Raw genomic sequence first — 11,030 nt, forward strand, 5'->3', positions numbered from 1 at the left:
ACTCATCCTTGGACTTTCCTCCTTTGCCAAGATCACACTTGGACTTTTCTTATTGTACCTGTATCCTGCACACTCACAATGCATATCAAATACAACAATAAACCTAATTTAAACCTTTGCCCAAATATCAAAACCTATGATACCCAGATTGCTCCAATAATCTCCCCCTTTTTGATGTTTGGCAACCCGTTTAAGTTAGGGAAACGATAATAATGTAAATAAATATGCAATCTACACATGCATAAATCATGGAACCTAATCCTAGGCTCCCCTTCACCTAAGCTCCCCCACAAAAGGCAAACTTCTCCCCCTTTGCTAATAAATGAGCAATCGCTCCCCCTTCTCCTAAGCTCCCCCTTGAGTTAGAATTTCTTGCAAAAGTATGTAGGTTTCCCACTTAAACCTAAACTTCTCCCCCTTTGTCATACATCAAAAAGAGCTCCAACAATATCCCAATTATTGGACTCTTTGACCTTTAATAACTATAAACATCATGTATTAACCCCCTATAAGATTACACACATGTTCCCCACTCTTTTGGTCATTTTCTAATGTTGGAAAATATTTTCAGACTGTATCAGTCGACTGCTATAAGTCCCAGTTGACTGTCATCGTCAAAATGAGCTTACAGAGATATTTTATGTTCGTGAACAGTGTTACCAGTCGACTAGTACACTATTTCAGTAAAAATCAACATTTTCTAATCAACTTCATAAACACACCAAAAATTCTACAAACCTCCAAAAATTTTCAAATTTTGTGGAGAGGTCTATTTTATCTATGTATACTTGAGAAAAATATATTAAAAAAATATTTATCACAGATCTCAAGATTGATACAAAATTCAAAACTAGCTAAATGATTCAATTGAACCTTGACCTAAAGTCCTAGTTTTGACTTCCTCTTGATGTATCTGCCCATACTAAACCATAATGCATTCCTAGAATTAGTTTATATGACATATATACATCCAAAACCAATTTTCATGCAATATGAGACCTTTTTCATATTTTCATGCATAATACTCAACCTAATTGTGTCAATTTCTTGGATTTGAGACTCAAGTCTGTCTCTAAACCACTTTTGCACATTTGATGACCCATTTTGAATCCCAAGCATGGTCCTCTTGAGATTCATTTACCATATATCCCAAAGACTCTTTGAGCTCCCCTAGAGCTCTTAGTCTTAGCCACCTCTCTAGGTAACTCATCCACTATGGCTAGGCCACTTCGGTGCACCTCGGGTGACACTTGGCCTATAAAACTCACCTTCTTAACCTTAAACACCTTGTCTTTGGTTAAATTCTTCTTGTCCTTAACCTTGGACACCTCATCCTTGCCATAATTATATGTCACCCTAGCATATTCCTTTTTATTGGCCTTGGATGACTTTCCCTTGTCCTTGGTGTTAGAGTGTATACTAAAAGCCTTGCTTTTGTAAACATTTATTTTTGAAATAAAAGAATCACATTGGTCAATATCTACATTTATTTGTTAAATGTAATTATTCAATTAATTTATATAGTAGACAACATGGTGTGTGGTGTCACACACAGAAGATCATGTTGTCGATTCTTTATAAATTATAAACAGTTGCTCACGACTAAGATGGAAAGGAACAATCCATCGGAATAGTCGTAGTGTAATTAAGTATTAGTTTATCTTGATTAATAAATTACACTGGCACACTCTAAGTGTATTAAGTAGGACTATTTTAGGTAAGTTCTTTTTGTATTGACTTAATAAAAGAACTAGACCTTAGTTATTATGGAAGTATGTGCTCTTAATCCTAATATAATAACAAGCACATATATTTAATATTTATTTCTTTGATTTATCAAAGGGTGAGGTTTAGCTCGATAAATCAATATGCCCGATAAGTTGGGAAATGATATTACTTATAGTGTGTGTTGTTGATTATAGAAGGAAATTGTGTCCTTGTAATCTAGGTTGAGAATGTCCCCAAGAGGAGCTCATAAGGATTGTCATGTTAAATCCTATAGGTGGACTTAGTCCGACATGACAATGAAGTTGAGTGGTACTACTCTTGGAGCTAAATATTAATTGAGTAAATTGTCAGTAACTTACTTAATTAGTAGTCATTCATTATCTTAAACACAAGGAGACTAACACACACATGATAAGAAGGAGCCCATAATGTAATTTGGGATTGATGTGGTAGTGCGATAATAACTCTCTAGTGGAATGAGTTATTATCGATGAACTTGAGTTGTGTATTCGGGGCGAACACGGGATACTCAAGCTCATCGGAAGGCCAAAACCAATTTCTCCTCTAGGTCCCTGTCATAGCCTCATTAAAGCCTCAAGTCCATCCAAAGAAAGGTCCATCTTGGTGTCCAAGAAGGGGGCCGGTCCATTGCTTGGTGACCAAGCAATGGCCGGCCACCATATCCTCTTAAGGGGTCGGTCCCTTGCTTGGTGCCCATGCAAGAGGGGGACGGCCACAATAATTCAAACAAGGAGGGGTGTTTTGAATTTTTAAAATCTTTTTTTTGTAGAAAACTACAAGTTTTAAAAGAGAGATTTTAAATTTAAAAATTTTCCTTATTTGAATAAGGTCACATGTTTTAAAAGAAAGTTTAAAAGTTTTAAAACTTTCTTTTTTAACCATCTTCATGGTTTAAGAAAAAAGGAAGAGAAGTTTTAAAATTTGAATTTTCTATCACCATGTTAAAAAAGGAAATTTTATAAGAGAAGTTTTAAATTTTAAAATATGGTTTTAATTTTTAAAACTTTCCTTTTTTAACTCCTATTTTAGGAAATTAGAAGAGAGCTTGTAAAATTTTATAAGGGATTATAAAATTTTATAAAAAAATTATTTCCTTCCTCTTTAAGGGGGTCAGCTACCCTTGCTTGGTGCCCAAGCAAGGTGGTCGGCCAAATTAGAATAAAATTAAAATCATTATCCAATGATTTGGTGATTGATTCAATCAAGAGGAAAGAAAAGGAAAATAAAAGGGAAAAGGAAAAACAAGAGGAAGATTTTAATTTTTGTAAAAATTCTTCCCTTATTTGCCTTAGGCAAGTAATATAAAAGAAGGGGTGAGGAGGTCTCATGAAACACAATTCTTATTCTCTTTCTTGGAGATTTTGGTGTGGTCGGCCCTCCCTCTTCCCTCTTCTTTTCCCTTTTGCTCTCTTCTCCTTGGTGGTGGTGGTGGCCGGATTTTAGAGGAAGAGGAAGAAAGCTTTTGAGTAGTGTTCATCTTGGAAGATCGTCGCCCACACGATGTCCAAGGCGAGGCGAGGAATACGGCAGAAGATCTTGAGATCATTAACATACAAAGAGAAGGTATAATTAGCAATTGTTTTTCGTATCATGCTAGTTATTTCTTTTTGTAAGAATTCCAAGCATAAGAGGCATTAAATCTAGTTTTTCGAATTTATTTTTCGAGTTTGTGTTTTCTTTGTTTTTCGAATTTGTGATTCGATTGTTCTTTTTGGTTAACCTAGAGTTATTTAAGGAAATTAAATATTAGTTTTCCTTAAAAGGCTTTGTCTAGGCGGTGGTGGTTGCTCCCATATCCAAGAATGCCATGTGCCTCACCATGCAGTCCTGGAAGCCAATTTTAGAAATTAATATTGAATAGAATTTATAACGTAGGTGGATTTGAATCAATAATGTTAAGTTCCGCTTGCGATTCAAATCTAAATCATTAAGAACAGATAAGTTAAATTTGGAATCAATGATATTAAGTTCCGTCTGCGATTCCTAATTTAACTTCTAAAGAACACAATAGGTTATTTAAGGAAAGGTTCGACACTTGTACAAAATTTTTGTACAGTGGAACTGGTATATTTTCCTAGGACTAACCAACACTTGGTCACTCCTCCCTTACCAATGTCATGTGTCATCTTAGCACTTGACCTCCTTTTGGTCTTGGAGGGGCCCAATTTGACATTTTTGAATCTTTGACCACCCAAATACATGTCAAGTCTTTTAGGTCCAATAATGAACCTCTCTAGGACTTTCTCCATTTCCTTAAGCTTTGCCTTCAAGACTTGATTTTCCAATTCTAGGGTTCTAACTCTAGAATCAACATGTCCATCATGGACATTTCTAGACCTACCCTTCCTAGGCATGTGTCTCCCCTTCTTGGGATTAATACCTAGGTTTTCAACCACCTTCTTCTCCATAGGCAAGATAGGTTGTTTCCTTTTAGGTCTATCATTTGAAAATGATTTCCTAGGGTTATCACCTACATTAACCTTATTCCTATCATTATATCTAAATCCATGATTATGCTTGGGTAAATAATAAAAATTATTTCTAGAATGCATGGAAGAATTTAAATTTGAACTTGAGTTCAAATTAAGTTTTACCTCCCTTACCCTTGAAGCTCTCTTCTTCTCCCACTTCTTTAAGTGCGCCAATTTCTTGAGCTCTCCTCTCCTTGGGCACTTTGTGTGGTAGTGTCCCCACTCACCACACATGTAACATCTAATATGCTTCTTCTCCTTCCTACAACTTACATTAGTTAAATCAACCTTGTTGAGTTTAGGCTTTACCTCCCTTACCTTTTGGAGCATTGGACACCTACTCTTATAGTGTGTCATCTTACCACACTCAAAGCATTTGATGTGATCCTTTGTGCTCTTCTTAATAGTTGACGTGGAGAGTTGAGCTTCCAAGATCTCTCCTCTTTCTTGGATTGCTCTTCTTCCTCTTCACTAGAAGATGTGGACGGTTCCACTTCTTCCTCTCCCTTAAAGATGTGGATGATATCTCCTCATCTTCCTTCTCCTCCTCGAATGTTGAACCCGTGTCAACATCCAATTAATTCTTCTCTTTTTGGACCAATGAACCCTTCTCTTTGGGTTCCTCCTCTTCTTGGATTTGTCTAGGACTCTCATGAAGCACAATTACCTTTTTCCAAAGGTCACTTGCGTTCTCGTATTCACCTACATTTAATATCGCATTAGGAGGCAATAAATTAATTAAAATTCTAGTTACCTCCTTGTCAGTTTCCGATTGCTCCCTTTGCTCCTCAGTCCAATATCGAGGTCGGAGATGCTTTCCCTTCTTGTCCGTTAGAGATTTAAACGGTTCCTCCAACGCAATTTATTGGTTCCAATTTATTTGGAACCACATCTCCATGTGCTTCCTCCAATAGTTGTAATCCTCGCGCTCGTATGGAGGTGGGATTCGAATGTTCCATCCTAGCGGACATTCCGACTCCATCTTCTTTCTCTAGCACTTGCTCCCTTGCCGATTAGTCCAACAAGAGCTCACCTTGCTACCACTTGTTGGAACCTTGACATTTGCGCGACCGGTGGGGGGGGTTAATAGCGTCTCACCCAAATCGTCGCTTCCAAGCTACACGATCATTTAACGTGATTCGGAGATCGGGGCTCCTACTCCACAACTGTCCGTAAGGTGGACGATCCCGATCTGTCGGTGGATGACTCCCCAGCAAACTCTGGCTAGCTCACGTAGCTCTTTGTAGGTGGAGAAACCTCACCACAACTCTCACAAGAACACTTGAAACGCTAGGACATAGGTAGACTACTAATAGAGGTTAACCACCTCTATTTCGTCAACCTCAACCAAGCTCCCAAGGCTTGGTTATATATGTCATGGGTTGGAAAATCCCGCCTACCAGTCGACTACCAAAACCATCAGTCGACTGCCCTCTTGTGAAAATTCGACCGTTATATCCCAACGGCTCGATACCAATCGCCTGGTAAAAGTACCAGTTGACTGCTCCACACTGGCCGAACGAACAGAAGCATTTTGTTCGCTCCCAACCGACTGTTGAAACCACCAGTCAACTGCTACAGTACTTCTACATCAACGCTACAGTACTGCTACAATAACGCTACAGTAAAACCCTAATTCCAGGATTTTACCCTCGAGTACATTCACTCAGCACTCATCCTCGCCCGACCAACCTAGACTTATCCTTCTAGCCTCCTCCATCAGCCTTGCGTCCCTCGGATGCCTCCCCATTCTTCACATCTTGCCTTTTGGAGCTTCCATCGGCCTTGTCATTGTTGTTAGGTCTTCCTTTGCCAAGAGGTCGCACCTCCGAGACTTCATCCATTGCCAAGTCACACTTGGACTTACGTTGCCAAGACTATATGCTCAGACTTACACTGCCAAGACTCATCCTTGGACTTTCCTCCTTTACCAAGATCACACTTGGACTTTCCTTATTATACCTGTATCCTGCACACTCACAATGCATATCAAATACAACAATAAACCTAACTTAAACCTTTGTCCAAACATCAAAACCTAGGGTACCCAGATTGCTCCAACACTCACGACTTTCACTTTCGGGCGCCTTCGATTTCACATGCTACGCTCATGTTCAGTTCATGGGCTCTACGCTCGCTTGACTCACGACTTTCTCTTCTATGCTCCTTTGATCTCACGGGCTATGTACTTGTTCGATTCATGGGATCTGCATGTGCTTGGCAGCTGACCAGTCATTTGCTCTGCATTGCCTCCGCATTCGTTTGATCGCTTGCTTGGCATTCGCTCAGCACTTGTTTTTCGCACCATTCTGCCATGCGCTCGCCATTAGGTCAGCACTTGCCTTGCTCGTTCCATCGACGGTACTCGTCCCATTCGACACTCGTTCAGTATTATTTTTTACTGCTCGATTGGCATTGTTACGGGCCCTTGCTTAACACCGCTCCCGCTGCTTGATCAACATCGTCATAGCTACGAGCTCGACTTTATACGATGAACCTAGCGATCTGACTTAGTACTCGGGAGTGATTCATCCTTTGCGAAAGACTATCTAGTCAATTTGAATCATGCCTCCTTCGACTAGACTTGAAGGGGAGACTTGTAATGCAGATATAGTTACGGGGCCTAAAGGGAATTATGGAGAAAAAGAGAGGCATTTTAGTTTTTTCACATGTGAAGGGTTTGGGCATTTATGGGGCACTGTCCATCGCGTTGAGAAGGGGGCATTTTCTTCTTGGCATCAGTCCGCCGTCGCCAGGAGGAGGCAGAAAGACATCGCCTCTGTCGCTCACTAGACTGGCCAATGTTGCCTATCCCCTAGTGCCAGTGCCAGCGTCACCCTCTCACGCTCGCTTCTCCACCTCATGCATGCCTTGCGACGTGAATGCCACCGTCACTTCCTCTCGCGATGCCGCAGTCGCCTCCCCTTCTCCCTTGTAGCCCCCGACAGCCTCCGGCCACCACCGCGAACCGCCTCGTAGTCCTCACTGCGGGTTAGGTCGCCGCCACGCATGTTGTCACCCTCTCTCTCGGCACTCCGGCGTCCACAGCCTTCCAGCGGTCGGCGCCCTCCGGATCGCCGATAGCTAAGCGCTGTCTCCATCTCCATCTTTTTTTGGCATCCACAGCTGCCCATCAGCAATCTCCTCCAGGATGGCACAACATCGCCTCTCTTGCTGTCTCATCGTAGGCCACCTCCCGGTCGTTCGCACTATTGTACGTCTCCGATGTGGATCGGGCCTCTGAGCCCTCGCTCTGATTTGACTTGCTTGTCTTGTCCCGACCTGTATGTTCTTGTTGTATTCCGACCTATGTGTTGTTGTTGCATTCCGGCGTACGTGTCGCTATTATATTCCGGCTTGCTTGCCGCTACTGTATTCCATCTGGGTGTCGCCATCCGGATCCATGCCGCCTTTGACTCCGTGACGTCGCCTCCGGACCCATCTCCCTATCCGACTCACATGCATCTACTCTTCCGGATCACGACGACCCGATTAACATCATGACGAGCTCATCGATCTACTAGAGGGTGCCCACCTGGGTCAGGGTACATCATCGTACTCATTCTTTATTTATCTCATTATTCTACTATTTGTTCGGCATTTTATATATTCGTAGAATCTGCCTCGAGTATCGGGGCGCTAGGGACCGAGGGGGATGGGCCTAGAGGACTTATGACGACTTGATTAACATAGAGGACAGCTCGCCCTCCGAGGCATGATAACTTGGTCAGCATTCCAGTTACATCATCAGTCCTGCCATTTCGTCTTCTCAGAATCTCTATAAGATCAGTAGTCTTACTTTATTTTTTATAAGAGGTTGTTTTGAGGATTCGAACTCATTTTAGGTTATAAAGTAATAACTTTTACTTTATGTTAAATAAAAAAAATCTAAACAAAAAATAGTGAAATGGTGAGATTCAAAAAAAGTTTTTTTAAAATCTAATCTGAATAAAATATTGAAGCAAAACGGTGAAGTACCTTAGCGTCCTTTCAGGACGGCTTCATTCTCGGGAAAAAAAAAAAGTAAATCATATGAATATCTATCTTAGTAACCCTTTATACGAGGAAGGTGATCCTTTATAGAGGGAGGAGAGACACCCAATAAAATAATCACTAACTGCATCAACCGTGAGGCCATCTGAGAAAAAAATATCAGATTTTCTAATAAAATTCATCAAGAAACATCTGAAAAGAATTTGCAGATAAAAAAAAACAAGAGAGAAAATTTATCAATACAGTCACTAATTTGGGTTGGCCCAGAAGTAACAGAACTGGCAACTTGAAAGCCCACAAGGATGAACAAAATTCATGCAGCAACAAGAGAATCTGGCAGAAACTAGAGGATTTCTTTTCTGTAAAATGACAAGTCTCTACAATTGATGTCGGTCAGCTGATTAGTTCATATGTTTATGTTCCTGTTATGAACTTATTGGGAGTGCAATCTTGGATCCATCAAAAGTTCAGCCATCATCTATACATGAAAGGTTCTTCAGCATGTGATAAAGGCTTTCCTGCACTCAATCTACTGATACATTATTCATTTTCCAGGTCCAAGTGTACCTTTGCCTGCCATATTTTAGGAGACAGGGATGCTGATTTGCCACACACCTGCTGGCCTGCACTAGTAAAATCTCATGTGGTAAAGCAATGCAGTAACTATAGCATTTCTTGGATTGCAAGTGAAAGAACTCAGATTCAGAGCAGTCCTCAGGTTTTGTTTTATTGGGTAGGTGGATGACACACCAAACAAATATCAAATCTGAACATGACAGTTGAGATTTTCATGAAGAAATCAGACAAATCTAACATAGAACTGCTACTAGTAGACCATGTTGGAAGTCAAACATCACCCTTCATTCAAGGAACCACAGTGGGACATCAACTTGATCTTCTCTGGGTGGACACCTAGAAGAATTGGGCGTGTTCGAGCCTTCCACTACTTTCTCCTTTTTCTCCCTCCTTTAAAAAAAGTCGAGGAAGGAGCAAGTTGCAGAGTCGAGCCAGAGATTCCTTTCCCCTCTCTATAGTTTTGTCCCAGATCTTCAGGAGCAGCTCAAGTCACTGGTTGGGAGGAAACTTGAGATGAGGGCAGGCAATGGAGTGTTGTACCCAGTTCTTGGCCTTGCTTCCTGTGTTGCCTTCGTCTACTTGTCCTTTGGGGACCTTGACTGGGACCTGGGAATCCATGGCAAGGTAGAAGAGCCCGAGACGATGAGGTCCTTCGTGAGGAGGAATGGGACTCAGTTCGCAGTGGACGAGAAGGCCTTCTACGTCAATGGCTGGAACTCCTACTGGCTGATGGATCAGGCAGTGGAGGGTTTCAGCAGGCACAGGGTGCGAGCCATGTTCCAGACTGGTGCTGCCATGGGGCTCACAGTCTGCAGGACTTGGGCTTTCAATGACGGCACCTACAACGCCCTCCAACTCTCCCCTGGTCGATTCAACGAACGTGTCTTCAAGGTTTCCACTCCCTTAATTGCTCACTAACTATCTGTTCGGTCGGTTTGATCGGTACTAATTCGAATTCCAGGCATTGGATCGAGTCATCGTGGAGGCGCAAAGGCATGGCATTCGGCTGCTGCTTTGCTTGGCCAACAACTTGGAGGCTTATGGTGGAAAGACGCAGTATGTGTCAAATGGGCATGGGATCAAGGAATTGGCTTGAGTCCTTCAAATGATTCCTTCTTCTTCGATGCATCCATTCGAAGATACTTCAAGGCTTACATCAAGGTTACATTTTACTTTAATTTCTCTAGTTCTAACTTGAAATGAAGATTGTAGTTCTCAATGTATCTGTTTGTCTATCGATCGATCTTCTCTTCAGGTTATATTGACAAGGAAGAACCACTTAAATGGCATTCAGTATAAAGATGATCCTACAATTTTTGCCTGGGAGGTAATCAATGAACCGAGATGCATGACTGATGCATCCGGTGATACACTTCAGGTGAGTCAGTTCTCAACTGATGGCAGACAATTTGAGGCTGGACTAATCGATATCGAATTCGAAATGTTCAGGAATGGATTGAAGAAATGGCAGAATATGTGAAATCGATCGACAAAAACCATCTCTTGACCGTAGGACTCGAGGGATTTTACGGCCCCGTGAGTCCTCTGGAGAAGTTGGGTGTCAATCCTGCACCATGGTTTAGCACACTTGGCTCGGACTTCCTCCGAAACTCCAGAGTATCGCACCTCGACTTCGCTTCAGTTCATGTCTATCCAGACCAGTGGTAAATCATCAACAAGTGACAATTGTTCTTGATTATGTCTCAATTGTCGATGCTTCGATCGGAGTTATATTGTTTTTTTTTTCTTAGGAAAGTAGGCAAATGGCTAGAAAAGAAAATGAAGTACATCTCAAAGTGGTCGGTCTCTCACATCTAGGCAAAATATTAACATTTTATGATGAATTTCAAGAAAAATTTTCATTGTCAAATTATCGTAAAATTATTGTGCATCGTAATTCTACGATAAATATACTTTTTATCATAGATTGACAATGAAAATAGATTTGTCTCTAATTCTATGACTAATCTATTTTTGTTGCCAATATGTGACGAAAAGGGGATTTGCCACAAATTGACAAGGAAACTATATTTGTCGTAGATTTGACAGATTGGCAATGAAATTGTATTCATTGCAGATTTGGTGATAAGTCTATTTTCATTGCAAATCTCTGACGAAAAATTAATTCGTCGCTAAATCTGTGACGAAAATATATTTTCGTCCTAGATCTGAGTATGGTGACTTTTGCAATGAATTTTGTTTTCGTTGGGAAAATGCAACTAATTTGATGACAGGAAATAA

At 41.1% G+C, this 11,030-nt stretch overlaps 1 pseudogene; it reads left to right on the forward strand.

Annotated features, from left to right (window-relative positions):
• The first annotated feature begins 9,133 nt into the window (after positions 1-9,133).
• LOC121987638 lies at positions 9,134-10,602 on the forward strand (annotated as a pseudogene).
• Positions 10,603-11,030: the final 428 nt, after the last annotated feature.

Source organism: Zingiber officinale, chromosome 5B (genome assembly GCF_018446385.1).
Source record: "Zingiber officinale cultivar Zhangliang chromosome 5B, Zo_v1.1, whole genome shotgun sequence".
NCBI lineage: Eukaryota > Viridiplantae > Streptophyta > Magnoliopsida > Zingiberales > Zingiberaceae > Zingiber > Zingiber officinale.